The following is a 15,940-nucleotide window of genomic DNA, read 5'->3' on the forward strand; positions in this document are numbered from 1 at the left end:
TCACACCCAGTCTCACAATCTGATTTTCTCGAGTCCCACTAGATAGTTTCTTTCTTAAAATGCAAGTATTAGAGGTTGTACTTTTCACAACCTATTTTCCACGTTTTTTTGGAATTATTATTTTGATTGAATCAGTCATAGTTGATTTGTTGGCCTTATTAGTCATGGATTAGTTTGTTTACTTGGATTTTATTTTCTTGTGCTAATTCTTGTATATAAGAGAGAAGCTACACATGTAATTTACACACATAATAATACAATAAATCCATTTTCGTGCTCTCTATTTTCTAATACTGGTTCTTTATATCAAAAATTCATTTACAATTTAGGTTAATCTAAAAAGTTAATCAAGTATTTTTTAATATATAAACTTTACTATGGGTTTATTGTAACGAGAACTTAATAGGACTTTTATACCATAGATTTACGTAAAAATTTTTTTATACTTCTCTTATATTCTTCCATTCATTATTCAATCATCGCATATCATCACACTACTACACACTACTTAATTTTGTACACTAAAACCCAACAAGATTTATATTGTTATGGATTTGTCAACTTTGTACCTAATTAACAATGTTTTTACTTTTTATCATTTGTCCTTTTCCCCCCTTGCACCCATGACTGGGCCTCAAAAAAAATTCCTTTACCTCTTTTATTGTCGAACAGTGGAAGAGATTATAATTGGAATTTGCATGGAAGTGCCACAAATACTCAATGGACTGACTTTAGTCAGCTCTTTTATTTTGCAAATCTTATACCGCAAACTACATGGTTCTCGGGGTTCATTGTAACAAAAGGGACAAAAAAGAAGAAAGAAAAAGGCCGTAGCTTATTGAATGCAAATTATTACAACACTGCGAATTAGAGGCATCACAAACCCCAAACCATATATAATACATCAAACAAAGATGACTTATTTATAGCCATTATTTAAAAGTCAAAAGGGGTTTAAGGTGATGAGCAACCTTCGCGACCGTAGATGAAACAAGGTTTTGGTGGCTTTGGAATACATGAAGTATATGGCTTTCCACGACCACACTCATGGGTAGGACTTGCTAGGTGGAGACGGCTTCCTGTTGCCGGGTAGACATTCACGATAAGGCTTTCCACGACCACACGTAATTACTGGCTTATGAGGATCCTGAGAAGGTACTGTTACTGCAGATAGATCTGAGATATGATATGAAGTAATTATCAGAATATAACTTAAAATATGAAAAGGAAAACATGGCCTAGAACCATGCGATGCGATTTGGGAATAAGAGTTCCATATATTGTAAAACCGACAAAAGTAAAAAATTATAGTACGTAGCTAGTATTTGGTAATAATTTGTCAGAAACGCACCAAATAATTCTAACATAATTGACCAACTGCTATGTAAACTCTTACTCATGAACTGTTTTTAATAAACAATATCAAAAGTTCAGTTTAATAAGTATGCTACAAAATAGATTAAAACACAACTATCTACTAGAAACTATAGTGTTCTCACCAGCTAAATCTCTAGCTGCATTTGAAGAAGGAATGAAAAATGTGGAAAGCAAGAGAAAACAGACCACTAGAATGGCTTTCATTTCGAGATTTGATACTTGATATGCTAAGTTTCTCTATCCTAATCATATTTATAGACCATCCAAGTAGGAGCATGTCTAATGGAATTATAAATTGAGAAGAACAAGTCAAAGTGTGAAGTAGGGTATAGTTGAAAAGTATTATTAAAGGGAGTATACATAAAACTTGAAAAAAAAAAGTGGAAGAAGATTTTAGACAGCAAAGTTGACTAGATGTAGACTTAAAATTAATGAGGGATCATCCACTCTTCCCTCCTTTTTCTTTCGTCAAATAGACATATCTTTTCAAACCTGAATTTAACTGTGGAACTAGTATTTTTTTTTTTTTTTTTTAAATATTTGCAATGAAGTGAATATCGGTATCTTCATTCAAATTTAAGTGTTTCTTTTTCTTTTATTTTTTCTTTTTAAGAAATTCCCAAATATAAGTCGAAAACTGATTTTTTTTAATCTTTAATATTTTACATCTTTCTTTCTTTTCTTTTCTTTTTTTAAATATAAAAAAAATATAAAATTCTTATGAAAAAGTCCTCAATTTTTTAATATAAAATAAAACGACATTTTAGGTACAACATTTTTCTAGATAAAATTATTTTTAATGTACATACAGTCAATGCATATAAATTGTTGCAGTGATGGTCACACTTTTTTTTCCTTATATTTTATATCCATATTGATATTTTTCCAATCGACATTTAAAAATAAAAAATATTTACTGTGTTATAAATTATAGAACATGGGATCTCTCTCTCTCTCTCTCCTCCCTCCTGGCCTTCTTATTGAGACTAAACCAAGATTGGTCCATAATTTGGGGCTTTATAGCTTCTTTCTCTCAACACAGAAGATTAAGGTGGAGGGAAAAAATTGAATCACTATTTGAGAAGGGGAATAGAAAGAGTGTACCGAAGATCATTTTTTTCTTTTTGGTGAAACCAACCTAGAATTTTTACTTTCCCACAATTTTGAGGGACTTTTTCTACTTGGTTCCCTTAGGCAATTGTCTAAGTTGCTTACCCATAGGGTCAGACACCATTTCCTTTGTTGTAACACCTTAATTATTTTTTGAAATTAAAATTTAAATCAAATGAGTAAACCTTGAGTGAGTCTTTTTAAAGTCAATTGCGCTCACGCTTGTGCAAATGTAGGGATATAGTTAATGGATTGTCGTAATCTAATTTTTACCGTGTTCACCTTTGAGGGTTTTCACTTCGGTGACCCGTGAGATGTAATGTAAAGTGTGTGACATGTCCTACAATAGGGTGATGTGTATGTGTAAGTAAGTCTTTTATTTATCTTTCCATTTTTTAGGAGTTGTTACCAACTTCTAATTAACCTATTAGCTAAGGGCTCTTCTTAATAGGTCCTAAATTGAAAAGGTAGGCAAATGTGTTGAACTAGAAGATGGGGACTCAAACGCTCGGTTATTGGTGGAGAATATGTTATAAACCTCACAATGTTTATTCTAAAGGATAGTACATTGTCTAGAATTTAGTCTTAAAGATAATTGTTTAAATAATAACTAAAGAGTTTGGCATTTGGTTTGATTTTGTTTTTTTGTTTTGTTTTGTTTTTTTGTTTTTTTTTTTGCATGTGTGATCATGTATACGTTAAACAAGTGCATGTCATGTGAAAGCTTGAATAGCATCAAAGTCTACCCTAGAATGACATGTGAATGCATGAGCATACAAAAATCCATGGTAAGATGACATTCGAATGCGTGACATTTGAACATATCCTAGGATGACATATGAATGCATAAGTGTAGACACCGCATTTTGTGCCCCATACGACTTGGGCCCCTGTTTCCCAATGATGTCGAAATTCTAAAGTCCAATGTTGGTTTAGGGCCCAATCAGATTGAAATTGACTTGAGGAAATTTTTTTAGTAAAAATATGAGTTTTTTAATGAATAAAATAAGCTATTTTTGGAAAATAAAGACTAAAGAAACCCTAGGGCATGCATATGCATACACACGTATGCGCACACATGCTCAAGCTCTACGTACGCATGCTTTATGCATGCGTATGCATACATGGGCATGCGTACACATGTTAGGGTTGCAGAAACTATAAAAGGCAAGTTTTTATGTATAAAAGATGGATTTTGGAATGAATCTCATATCGTCTGAGAGCCATTCCAAGTTGGTTTGGTTTGGATAGGTGGGTCGAGTTTGATGGGTTGATGGACAGCTTTAATTAGGATGATTGTCGATTAAAAAAAAAAAAAAAAAAAGGCTTTCCTATACTCCTACCTTTTCTTTTCGCCGAGGATGGATTTGTCGTTTTCAATGGAGGGCCCTCAGCATTATGTTGCAATTAATATTCCAAACGTGATGCCAACTGGTTTTTTGGAAATTGGTACACTATTAATTTTTTGAATTGGAATCTGACTTTACTGCCCATATATATTGATAATTAATCGTCATAGCAACTTGGTTCTGAAAAAACAAACAATTGGTTAGTGTATTAATATTGTAGGACAATATATAAGGGGAGGTCTTGTAGGATACTTTTTTTTGTCAAGTTGGTTTGATAATTAATCGTCATGGTAACTTGGTTCCAGAAAAAAAAAAAAAAAAAACAATTGGTTAGTGCGTTGATATTGTGGGACAATATATATGGGGGGGTCTTGTAGGATACTTTTTTCATTAAGTTGGTTTGATAATCATCGTCATGGCAACTTGGTTCAGAAAAAACAAACAATTGGTTAGGGCATTAATATTGTAGGACAATATATATGGGGAGGTCTTGTAGGATACTTTTTTCGTCAAGTTGGTTTGATAATTAACCTTTATGGCAACTTGGTTCAGAAAAAACAAACAATTGGTTAGTGCATTAATATTGTGGGAAAACATATATGGGGAGGTCTTGTAGGATACTTTTTTTCGTCAAGTTGGTTTGGAAAAAATTATTTTTTTTAAGAGTAAACTACATATTTTTTGTTCCTATCTTATATATAATATTTCAATTTGATCCCTAACCTTTCAGTTGTGTTAATATAGTCCCTAACTTTTCAGTAGCGTGTTAATTTAGCCCCTGCCTTTATCTTTTGAATGAAAATTAATAACGTGTATAATGGCAAAATAAAAAATTAGCTTCCATTGATGTGGTAATAAATTAAAATTTTATTTTGGTCGTTTGCCATCTTAGCAATTTTTATTCTAGATATAACGGCATGAACTAAATTGACAGGACACTAAAATATTAGAAACCAAATTGACACAATTGAGTAAATTCGAAATGTGTGGTGTAAGCTCAGTAAATTAATAAGAGATTAATGAGATAACAATAAAAATAAGTTAATATGAACTTTTGAGTAATAGTAAAAAATTCAAAATAAAAAAAGGTAAAAAAAACTAAATGCAAAATTAAATTGGCACATGATAGGACATTATGTGGTATTTGACCGGCAGTTGAGCTGTCAACATAATGAGATTTATACATCTTTTTAATAGGTAAAATGTTAAAGATATTACAAATGTTACTGCATTTGATATATGAATTGTTTGTTTATAATTGGTGAGTTCGTTTGACCATTAGTCAACCCGATGAAACTTAGTCAAATATGGCATTGGTTATTTTGGCTCTTAATTTATGAAGTTGGAAAATCTGACATCCAATCATGACCAATTAAATCAATCACCATGATCCGCATGATCCCAAGGTAAAAAATGTAAGTCTTGAAATTTTTTTGGATTCAATTTTGGATTCCAACACCTATAAGAAAGACAAACAAAATATGATACCACGTCAATCTTTTAATTGTAAAGTTAAATTCAATTAACGAATCAAAGCAGAATTAATAATAAATTAAAAATTAAAAAAATTTACTTTGAGGGAATTCAAATCTTGACGTCTCCGAAGAACCAACTGACCCAAGAATCATAGGCACGAATCAGAACAAATTCATGAATCGCTGACTAGTCAGGATATATCAATTTGGTTAACAAAAAGCACATGCATCTTAGCGCCTGTCTAGACTCTAGAGAGAACATAACGTAGGGGGGAGGATAGAAATGAAAACAAACATAAATGTAGGCATCATAAGGACTAGTTGCATAAATAATTGAGATTGAATAGTATATACCAGGCGACCTATCGATAATCCAAATTAACCTGTCTACTTTGATCCACTGTCCTGGCCTGCCACGTGTTTTCAACCACAAAAATAGGAAAGCAACTCTTTGTAATTTTTCCTTGATAATTTCATAATGACCCACGAACTTTCTGTGATCATAAGCATCTCTTTCTTATCAAACTAATAGTTCTACAACTTGGAACCAAAAAAAAAAAAAAATTTCACAAAGACAATTGAGTAAGTTGTTAATGTCTCATATTCTTTTTCTATTGATCCAGCAAAGACAATTCTACCATCATCATTTTTTTTTTCTCTCTCTCTCTCTCTCTCTCTTTTTTTTTTTTTTTTTTTTTTTTTTTTTTTTTTTTATGTGTTTATTGTAAACATAGAGATATCTAACGTGAAAGATCTCAAGAGAGTTGCATTAATTCCTATAGAGGATGTATTATTGCATTTGATGCTACCTTAAGAATTGAAAATAAAATTGAGACGATTTTGTAACTTATTTTATTATTATAATGAAATAGTAAATTGTCCTTGTAATGCACAGATAATTTTGTGATATTTTATATAAAATGTTTTTGAAAAATATTGTACATATATTATATATATATAAAAAAAAAAACTAAACTAATTTAGAATAAAAAAAGTAAGTACATTTTTGAGATATTAAAAATTAGTTTAATAGTTTCACTGGTCACTGCACATTTGTAGACTTCTCAAGGTAAGATTATTATTATTATTATTTTTTTAATCATAAGACCAAAAATAAATGCAAAAGAATAACAGGACCATGAAAATTAACTAATTTGTGTTGTGTTCAGCAATTGTGTACCATAAAATAAAAGTATACCCAACTCTCTCACTGTTTTCTACTCTTCGATAGTGCAATGTTAAGACATATTGTGGACAAGTGTGTATGCATGTGTTTAATAGATAATTTAAAACCACGATAGACTATGGCTTTATATTGCGCACCAAATATTCTCTCTACTTATATATGCAAAACAAAAACTATCCAACCAAATTACCCAAACCTAAATCATATTTAAGCCTCTAATTAAAAAAAAAAAAAAATTACCCATAAGGGTTTCGACGGCTTGATGGTGGTGAGAGACTAGTATGACGGAGGTGGCGGCCTCTCAGATTCCTCTTTCTATCTCTTACAAAGACTTTGTTAGTCTCAAGTATTTTATTTTAGTAATGGTGAAAGAGTACATTTCATTTAACAATCCACAACATTTTGGTAATAGTGAAATGGTGCATTTCATTTAAAAATTCACAACATTTTCGTGTCTCTCTATTTCTCTCCAAGTCCTTATCTGGTTAGTTATCAATATTAGTCCTAATTATTTATTTTTTTGCTTTTGTTTTTAATACCCAAATAGTGAGTATGCTAAAAGATATGAAGAAAAGAGAAATGTGTGGTGTAATCTCAGTAAATTAATAAGAGATTAATGAGATAACAATAAAAATAAGTTAATATGAACTTTTGAGTAATAGTAAAAAAATCTTAATAAAAAGAGGTAAAAAAAAAAAAAAAAAAACTAAATGCAAAATTAATACGGCTCATGATAGGACATTATGCACTATTTGGCCGGCAGTTGAGCTGTCAACGTTAACATAATGAGATTTATACATCTTTTTAATAGGTAAAATGTTAAAGATACTAAAAATGTTACTGCATTTGATATATGAATGGTTTGTTTATAATTGGTGAGTTCGTTTGACCATTAGTCAACCCGATGGAACTTAGTCAAATATGGCATTGGTTATTTTGGCTCTTAATTTATGAAGTTGGATAATTTGACATCCAATCATGACCAATTAAATCAATCACCATGATCTGCATGATCCCAAGGTAAAAAATGTAATTCTTGAAATTTTTTGGATTCAATTTTGGATTTCAACACCTATAAGAAAGACAAACAAAATATGATACCACGTCAATCTTTTAATTGGAAAGTTAAATTCAATTAACAAATCAAAGTAGAATTATTAATAAATTAAAAATTAAAAAAATTTACTTTGAGGAGGGAATTAAAATCTTGACGTCTCCGAAGAACCAACTGACCTAAGAATCATAGGCACGAATCAGAACAAATTCATGAATCGCTGACTAGTCAGGATATATCAATTTGGTTAACAAAAAGCACATGCATCTTAGCGCCTGTCTAGACTCTAGAGAGAACATAACGTAGGGGGGAGGATAGAAATGAAAACAAACATAAATATAGGCATCATAAGGACTAGTTGCATAAATAATTGAGATTGAATAGTATATACCAGGCGACCTATCGATAATCCAAATCAACCTGTCTACTTTGATCCACTGTCCTGGCCTGCCGCGTGTTTTCAACCACAAAAATAGGAAAGCAACTCTTTGTAATTTTTCCTTGATAATTTCATAATGACCCACGAACTTTCTGTGATCATAAGCATCTCTTTCTTATCAAACTAATAGTTCTACAACTTGGAACAAAGAAAAATAAATTCCACAAAGACAATTGAGTAAGTTGTTAATATCTCATATTCTTTTTCTATCGATCTAGCAAAGACAATTCTACAATCATCTCTTTTTTTTTTTTTTTTCTTTTTCCTTTTTTTTTCTCTCGCTTTCTAAATTTTTTTATGTGTTTATTGTAACAATAGAGAATTGTAATATCTAACGTGAAAGATCTCAAGAGAGTTGTATTAATTCCTATAGAGGATGCATTATTGCATTTGATGCTACCTTAAGAATTGAAAATAAAATTGAGACGATTTTGTAACTTATTTTATTATTATAATGAAATAGTAAATTGTCCGTGTAATGCATAGATAATTTTGTGATATTTTATGTAAAATGTTTTTGAAAAATATTGTACATATATTATATAAAAAAAAAATTAAACTAATTTAGAATAAAAAAAGTAAGTACATTTTTGAGATATTAAAAATTAGTTTAATAGCTTCACTGGTCACTGCACATTTGTAAACTTCTCTAGGTAAGATTATGATTATTTATTTATTTTTAAATCATAAGACCAAAAATAAATGCAAAAGAATAACAGGACCATGAAAATCAACTAATTTGTGTTGTGTTCACAAATTGTATACCATAAAATAAAAGTATACCCAACTCTCTCACTGTTTTCTACTCTTCGATAGTGCGACGTTAAAACATATTGTGGACAAGTGTGTATGCATATGTCTAATAGATAATTTAAAACTACGATAGACTATGGCTTTACATTGCGCACCAAATATTCTCATTACTTATATACGCAAAACAAAAACTATCCAACCAAATTACCCAAACCTAAATCATATTTAAGCCTCTAATTTTTTTTAAAAAAAAAAATTACCCATAAGGGTTTTGGCGGCTTGATGGTGGTGGTAGACTAGTATGATGGAGGTGGCGGTCCCTCAGATTCCTCTTTCTCTCTCTTACAAATACTTTGTCAGTCTCAAGTATTTTATTTTAGTAATGGTGAAATAGTACATTTTATTTAACAATCCACAACATTTTGGTAATAGTGAAATGGTGCGTTTCATTTAAAAATTTACAACATCTTCATATCTCTCTATTTCTCTCCAATACCTTATTTGGTTAGTTATCAGTATTAGTCCTAATTTTTTTTTTAATACCCAAATAGTGAGTATGCTAAAAGATATGAAGAAAAGAGAAATATGTGGTGTAAGCTCAGTAAATTAATAAGAGATTAATAAGATAACAATAAAAATAATTTAATATGAACGTTTGAATAATAGTAAAAAAAATCTTAATAAATAGAGGTAAAAAAAATTAATAAAAAATAAATGCAAAATTAAAACGACTCATGATAGGACATTATGCACTATTTGACCGGCAGTTGAGCTGTCAACATAATGAGATTTATACATCTTTTTAATAGGTAAAATATTAAAGATACTAAAAATGTTACTGCATTTGATATATGAATTGTTTGTTTATAATTGGTGAGTTCGTTGACCATTAGTCAACCCGATGAAACTTAGTCAAATATGGCCTTGGTTATTTTGGCTCTTAATTTATGAAGTTGGATAATCTGACATCCAATCATGACCAATTAAATCAATCACCATGATTTGCATGATCCCAAGGTAAAAAATGTAATTCTTGAAATTTTTTGGATTCAATTTTGGATTTCAACACCTATAAGGAAGACAAACAAAATATGATACCACGTCAATCTTTTAATTGGAAAGTTAAATTCAATTAACGAATCAAAGCAAAATTATTAATAAATTAAAAATTAAAAAAATTTACTTTGAGGAGGGAATTCAAATCTTGACGTCTCCGAAGAACCAACTGACCCAATAATCATGGGCATGAATCAGAACAAATTCATGAATCGCTGTCTAGTCAGGATATATCAATTTGGTTAACAAAAAGCACATGCATCTTAGTGCATATCCAGGAAAATTACAAAGTGCGATAGTACAGTTTTCTCTCTCTCAAAAACGACATCAAAAAACCCTAATCTCCCAAACAACAGTTTTTATATCTTGCACATAGGATTCACAACAAGTTACAAAAACGGGCCAAAAATTTTTCTACTGCTTGGGCCGATCCGCTCCATGGACTAAGCCTTAGAAAATCTTCCATTAAAAATTGTAGCAACATTATTTCGGGTCGGGTCATAATTCGAATTAAACACAACTAGACTCCATAAAACCCAACACCAAGAACTCCCCTCCTGACCTAGGTGATGCTCCTACTGACCCTATTGGAGCCCTGACCTATATTAAGGCCTTTATGGTGGACAGGGAGCATCTCCCTACCACCAACAGAGTTAGGCCTTGAAGGGAAGGTCGTGAGGGGCAAAGTTGCTGAGTGCATGGGAAAGGCCCTCTTACTTCCCGAGGACATGAGCCATTGGGCAAAGTGGGATGATGAATCCCTTCTACTGAACATGAAGAGGGAGGTCATCATGGTAATATATCACCCTTTTGAATTTCTTCTTTCCCTCTTATTTTTATACTTACGTACTTTTTCATTTATTTTCTTGTAGGGGTATCAATGCTGCTTTTACTTGTTTAACTATTTATTATTTTCATACACATACATTAGCCTCAATACATTATAAATATAGAAATTTAATGTAGTGAGGACAGAGGCTCACTAAATGTAGAGATGAATCTATCCTCTTAAAAGTTTTTAGTTAATTTAGTGAAACTGATGCACGCTTGTTTGGTTGAGTTTAAATAAATTTTTGCTGAAATATTAAATTGGTGAGACTAATGTGAATACGAAGATAACAAAAGTGCAAAACAAAGCTCGCTTTAAAAATCAGAATGATTGCTTTATTGGTAGCTTTATTAGTGCTCAACACTTTTGGAAAGCAACCACAAATATTAGGTTCTTACGAGCCAAGGTTCGTATTGATCCTTGGATGCCAGTGTTCTCTGGCTTCATGTTGCATCAGGATGATGGTACAAGGACTTGGATACAATGCAGGTATGAGAGAGTACACAAGCTCTGTACAAGGTGCGGGTTGATTGGCCACACCAGAGGGCAATGTAATGAAAGCTTAGCGGAGGTTGAAATGCTTCTTATTAGACAGAGGAATAGGATACAGAGAGTTCATCTTGTTCATTATGGATTTGATTCCATCGAACCACCGTTCCATAATGAACTTAGGGCCTACTTTAATCGGAGGAGGAGGTGGACGACTAGAGCAAAGGTGGGAGATATGGGGCAGGAACATCAATTTCAGCAACAACAAGCTTATGATCAGCATGGTCCTGATAATGTTGATCCTCAACAGGGTATAGAGCAACCTCAGCAACATCCACACCAGGCAGCTCCTAATCAACCAGCCCAACCTCACCAACAAACACAATCCTCTGTTCAACCCCAACAACCTCCCAATCCTCATCCTGTGGACCCAAACACTCAAGGCTTATCCCACGTTGAGGGGGAACATGCAGCTCTATACTCGGCTATTTATTCCCTATCTCTTGGCCACAATGCTATTCCACCAACATCTACTATTTCTCCTATCTCTTCCAATCCTGACACACCTAGCCCTGACTCTAGCCCAAACACTGTGCTTCATCACTTGAATGCAACACCGGCCTAAACATCACCTTTGCCTTACCAACCTGATTCCAATCAAGGCAACATAACAAACTCTGATATGGGTAAAGGAAAGGAACCTTTTTTGACCAATGGTCTCCTACACGAGAGCCCCAATTCCAGTGATACCACAAAGAGTGAATCACTAACTGCTACTATGTTTAACCTGGAAAGTTTGAATGAAGGTTGCCCTGACTAGGCACGTGGGCATGCAGTTTTAACGGATAGCCAATCTCATCACTCCTCTGATTCTTACATTAACTTCTTGGTCCGAAACACTGACAGAGCTGGATTTAATTTTGAAGATGGTAGCCCAAGTGAAGGACCACAGATTAGAAGGGCTCAATCAGAGGATAATACTGTACATGAGGCCCATTACAATTATGGGTCACGACTAGTGAGAGCCCAAAGTCAAGATACAGGATTGGAAAATACAGGTCAACATGGACCTCAAAGGCAAAACCCAATTTCAACATCTCCTGTGACCTATAATTTTGATCCAGGACTGACCTCTAACCTTCTGGGCGATGAAAGTACAGGTAATAGCAGAGGATTATCAAGGAAACGGCTTGGCATGGAGATAGGAAGTGTGGGGAGGAACATTCGTCAAAAATTACCCTGCTGTTTCCTCGACAATGAAGGTAACCCTACTCTCCTTAAGGGTTATACATGTTGTTTTGTTTCACACTATGCTTATCCTGTTAATGACCATATTCCTTTTTTTAATCCAAATGGGTGTTGGGAAGCTGGCCCTTCACAGCTTCCCCAACAGCTATGAGGATTCTAAGTTGGAATTGTAGAGGTTTGGGCAAACCCTCTGCAATTCTGCAAGTTCAAAAAATTGCCCATGATTTTAATCCTGATGTCTTGTTCTTAATGGAAACTCGTCTAGCTAGTAATAAGGGTAAGGATATTTGGAATAGATGTGGTTTTTTTTTTTTTTTTTTTTTTTTTTTTTTTTTTTTTTTTTATGGCTGTGAGGTTCCTAGATTGGGTTTGGGTGAAGGTCTTATTCTTGCTTGGATGCAAAGGAGTTTTCTCAGGGTGGTTTATGAATCCCCTCACTTTATTCATATTGACGTTATAGATAACAAGGGCAAACCTTTATCTATTACTTTTGTTTATGGCCATCCTGAACTAGCCAAGAGGAATGAGGTTTGGCAACAATTAAAAACTCTAAAAAATATAGCTCAACCTAGTTGGCTTTGTATTGGAGACTTCAGCCAAGTGCTTTCAAGAGAGGAAAAGTTCTCTTTTAACCAAAACCCCATTGCTGGTGCTGAGTTATTTCAGCAAGGGTTGAGTGATCTTCAACTTTGTGACTTGATGGCCTCTGGGCAACAATTCACCTGGATGAATAAAAGGGAGGAGGAATATTTAGTTATGGAGAGATTAGATAGAGCTTTTGCCAGTACTGAGTAGATCAATCAATATCATTTATATTATCTAAGGAATCTTCCCATTATCAGGTCTGATCATGGACCTATAATCCTGGATTTTGAACATCAAACACCCTTTAGAAATCGACCTTTTAGATTTGAGCAAATGTGGATCACCCACCCCAGTTGTAGATATATGGTCAGTAAGGCCTGGGATTGGCAATCTAGTGGGTCTCGAGCTGCAAAATTGCGGAATAAAATTAACAACATCAAAACTGTAGTAAAAAAATGGAATAGAGAAGTGTTTGGTAGAGTGGAGATTGATATTAAATCAAAAATGGATCAACTTCAGCAATAACGTCTTAAAATGTATACTTATTATATATTTATATGGGCGTTATCTCCTTATTATTATGCTTAATTTGTATAATTAAGCCATGATTTGCATTAGTCCCTATTATTTATCTTTACATAATTTCTTGAATAAGATGCTATTCATTGTGTATAATTTTCTACTTTCAGGAAATCATGTGAGAAAGATGAGTTTGCAGGAATTTGTGAGAGAATGGAGGCCAAACTAGAATTAAAGTGGAGCTAAATGACCATGCTTAAATGTCTAAGGAGGTGCAGCTAGAGTGCTTGGATCATCTACCATGATTGGAAGCTTCAAATAAGGAAAGAAATCAAAGAGGCAGAATCTGAAAAGGAAAAATCTGATTTGAGCACTGATCAGTATTTTGGGCGTATCTCTCTCCTCAAAAATCTAATTGACACAAGGCTAGATGGGTTGGAACCGTGACTTAAATATTTACAACTTTCCAGTTTTGAGTTTTTCTAAATTCTTAATTTTTGAAGGCCGAAATTAACTCACAAATTACCGCTGTAAACCTGGACAGAAATTAAAATAGTAAATGTTTTATTTTCTTTGGACATTTAGACATTAGGGTTTAGAAGAGAGGCTGGGCAGGACGAATTTTGGAGAGAAAACCTTGTATTTTCCTTTCTCTAATGGCAGCCTAAACTCTTTGCTAGGGCTAGGGGTTATGTTTCTTCTATACGGTATGAATATTCAATGTGATTCTTTCTAGGATTTTATCTACAACATAGTTGATTGTTCAATTAGATTTCTTTTGATGTATTAGTTCTTCCATGCTTTCAATAAGTTCAATCATGTTTTTCTTATTGTTTAGATGAATTTCTAATAGTTTCAAATAGAAATCAGGATTTAAAGTGAATGAGTTTTTCTGAAAACTTTTCTAACCGCATTATCAATCGAGGTTATCATGCGTTCTTGAATTGTCTCAGTTCAACCAAATCATAAGTTTTTAATTGTATAAGAACAATCAATTATGAAATAGATATTTTCTTAGATCACAAAGAATTTCATATCGATATAGGGAAACACCCCGATGCCCTAGTATTTATATTATTGATTTAAATAAGTTATTATTATTATTCTTGTTAACAATCACCAAGCAAAATTATTTTTCTTATTCACCCAAATTGTTATTTAATTATATTGTCTTTGAATTTACCTTGCTCCTTGTGGCTCGATCTCAGTACTCTGAGAATTATATTGCTACAATCTCCTGCACTTGGGAGTGAGCAAGCAATTTTGGCGCCGTTGTCGGGGAGCTGCTGTGGATTTAGAGGCAATTTTTTTTTTTGGGAGCAAAGCATAGCTAGTGGAAATTCTTCTATTGGTAACTTCGTTCCATTTTTTTCCCTTATTTTGTTTTTATATTTCTGTTTGTTTTTATTTTATTGTGCATTCATTGTTGCATGAGCATTTGGGTTAGAAACAAGAGAGGCAGATTAGAAAATTTTGAAACTTACTTTGGTAATCTTTTTGACACACCTTTGCCTTCACCTTCTTCATCAATCATGGGTGATGAAACACGTAATAATCATGAGGAGAATAGAAGCACTATGTATGAATTGTTGCATACCACATAAAATTATGTTCCTTCATGCATCATGTTTCCACCTAATGCACCACATGTAGAATTGAAGCAAGGTTTATTAGCAATACTTCCTGACTTTAGGGGACAAGAAAATGAAAATCCTTATGTCCATGTTAGAGCTTTTGAAGAGGTAATTAGTAGTTTCTATGCACAAAATGTTATTGAGACTGCTAAGTTACATTTCTTTCCCTTTTTCTCTTAAGGATAAGGCAAGAAGTTGGCTTTACACCTTGAAACCTAGGTCTATAGGTAGTTGGGGGGAGATGGCCAAAGAGTTTTTTAAGAAACATTTTCCTCCCCACAAAGTCCAGCAAGTAAAAAGAAGGATAGCTAGTTTTGTCCAAGGAGAAAATGAGACCTTATACCAAGCTTGGGAAAGGTACAAAGATCTTTTCAATTTCTGCCCAACTCATGGGTATGAAGATTGGAGGTTGGTTAGCTATTTTTATGAAAGACTTACACCTAGGGACCGACAGTTTGTTCAACTCTCATGCGGAGGGGACTTTTTACAAAAAGAACCCGAAGATGCAATGGATTATCTTGATGAGATAGCTGAAAACTCTAACACATGGACTGGACCTAGCCCTATGGACTCCACTAATAGGACTAGAACTAACGCTACCACTTCTAGTGGAAGTGTTTTCAAGTTGAGGGAAGATGATAACATGAGTGCAAAAATCAGCATGTTAACTAAAGAAATTGAGGCACTCAAAATGAAAGGAAGTAACAGTGTTAATGCTACCTTTAGAGAGGAACCAATGGAGGTGTGTAAAATCTGTCATGAGATAAACCATGCTACAAATGAATGTGCATCACTTTCATCATTCTTGAATGTGCCAGAAGAACAAGTACATGCATT

The 15,940-nt window shown here is 33.1% G+C and overlaps 1 long non-coding RNA gene across 1 annotated transcript; it reads right to left on the reverse strand.

Moving 5' to 3' along the window:
• Nucleotides 1–712: 712 nt before the first annotated feature.
• On the reverse strand, nucleotides 713–1,815 carry LOC115967656. Its single transcript, XR_004086504.1, has 2 exons — nucleotides 1,500–1,815; nucleotides 713–1,176 (listed from the first exon to the last, which is right to left on the reverse strand). It is a non-coding gene; the product is annotated as an uncharacterized LOC115967656 (long non-coding RNA).
• Between the last annotated feature and the right edge of the window lie 14,125 nt (nucleotides 1,816–15,940).

Source organism: Quercus lobata, chromosome 11 (assembly GCF_001633185.2).
Source record: "Quercus lobata isolate SW786 chromosome 11, ValleyOak3.0 Primary Assembly, whole genome shotgun sequence".
Lineage (NCBI taxonomy): Eukaryota > Viridiplantae > Streptophyta > Magnoliopsida > Fagales > Fagaceae > Quercus > Quercus lobata.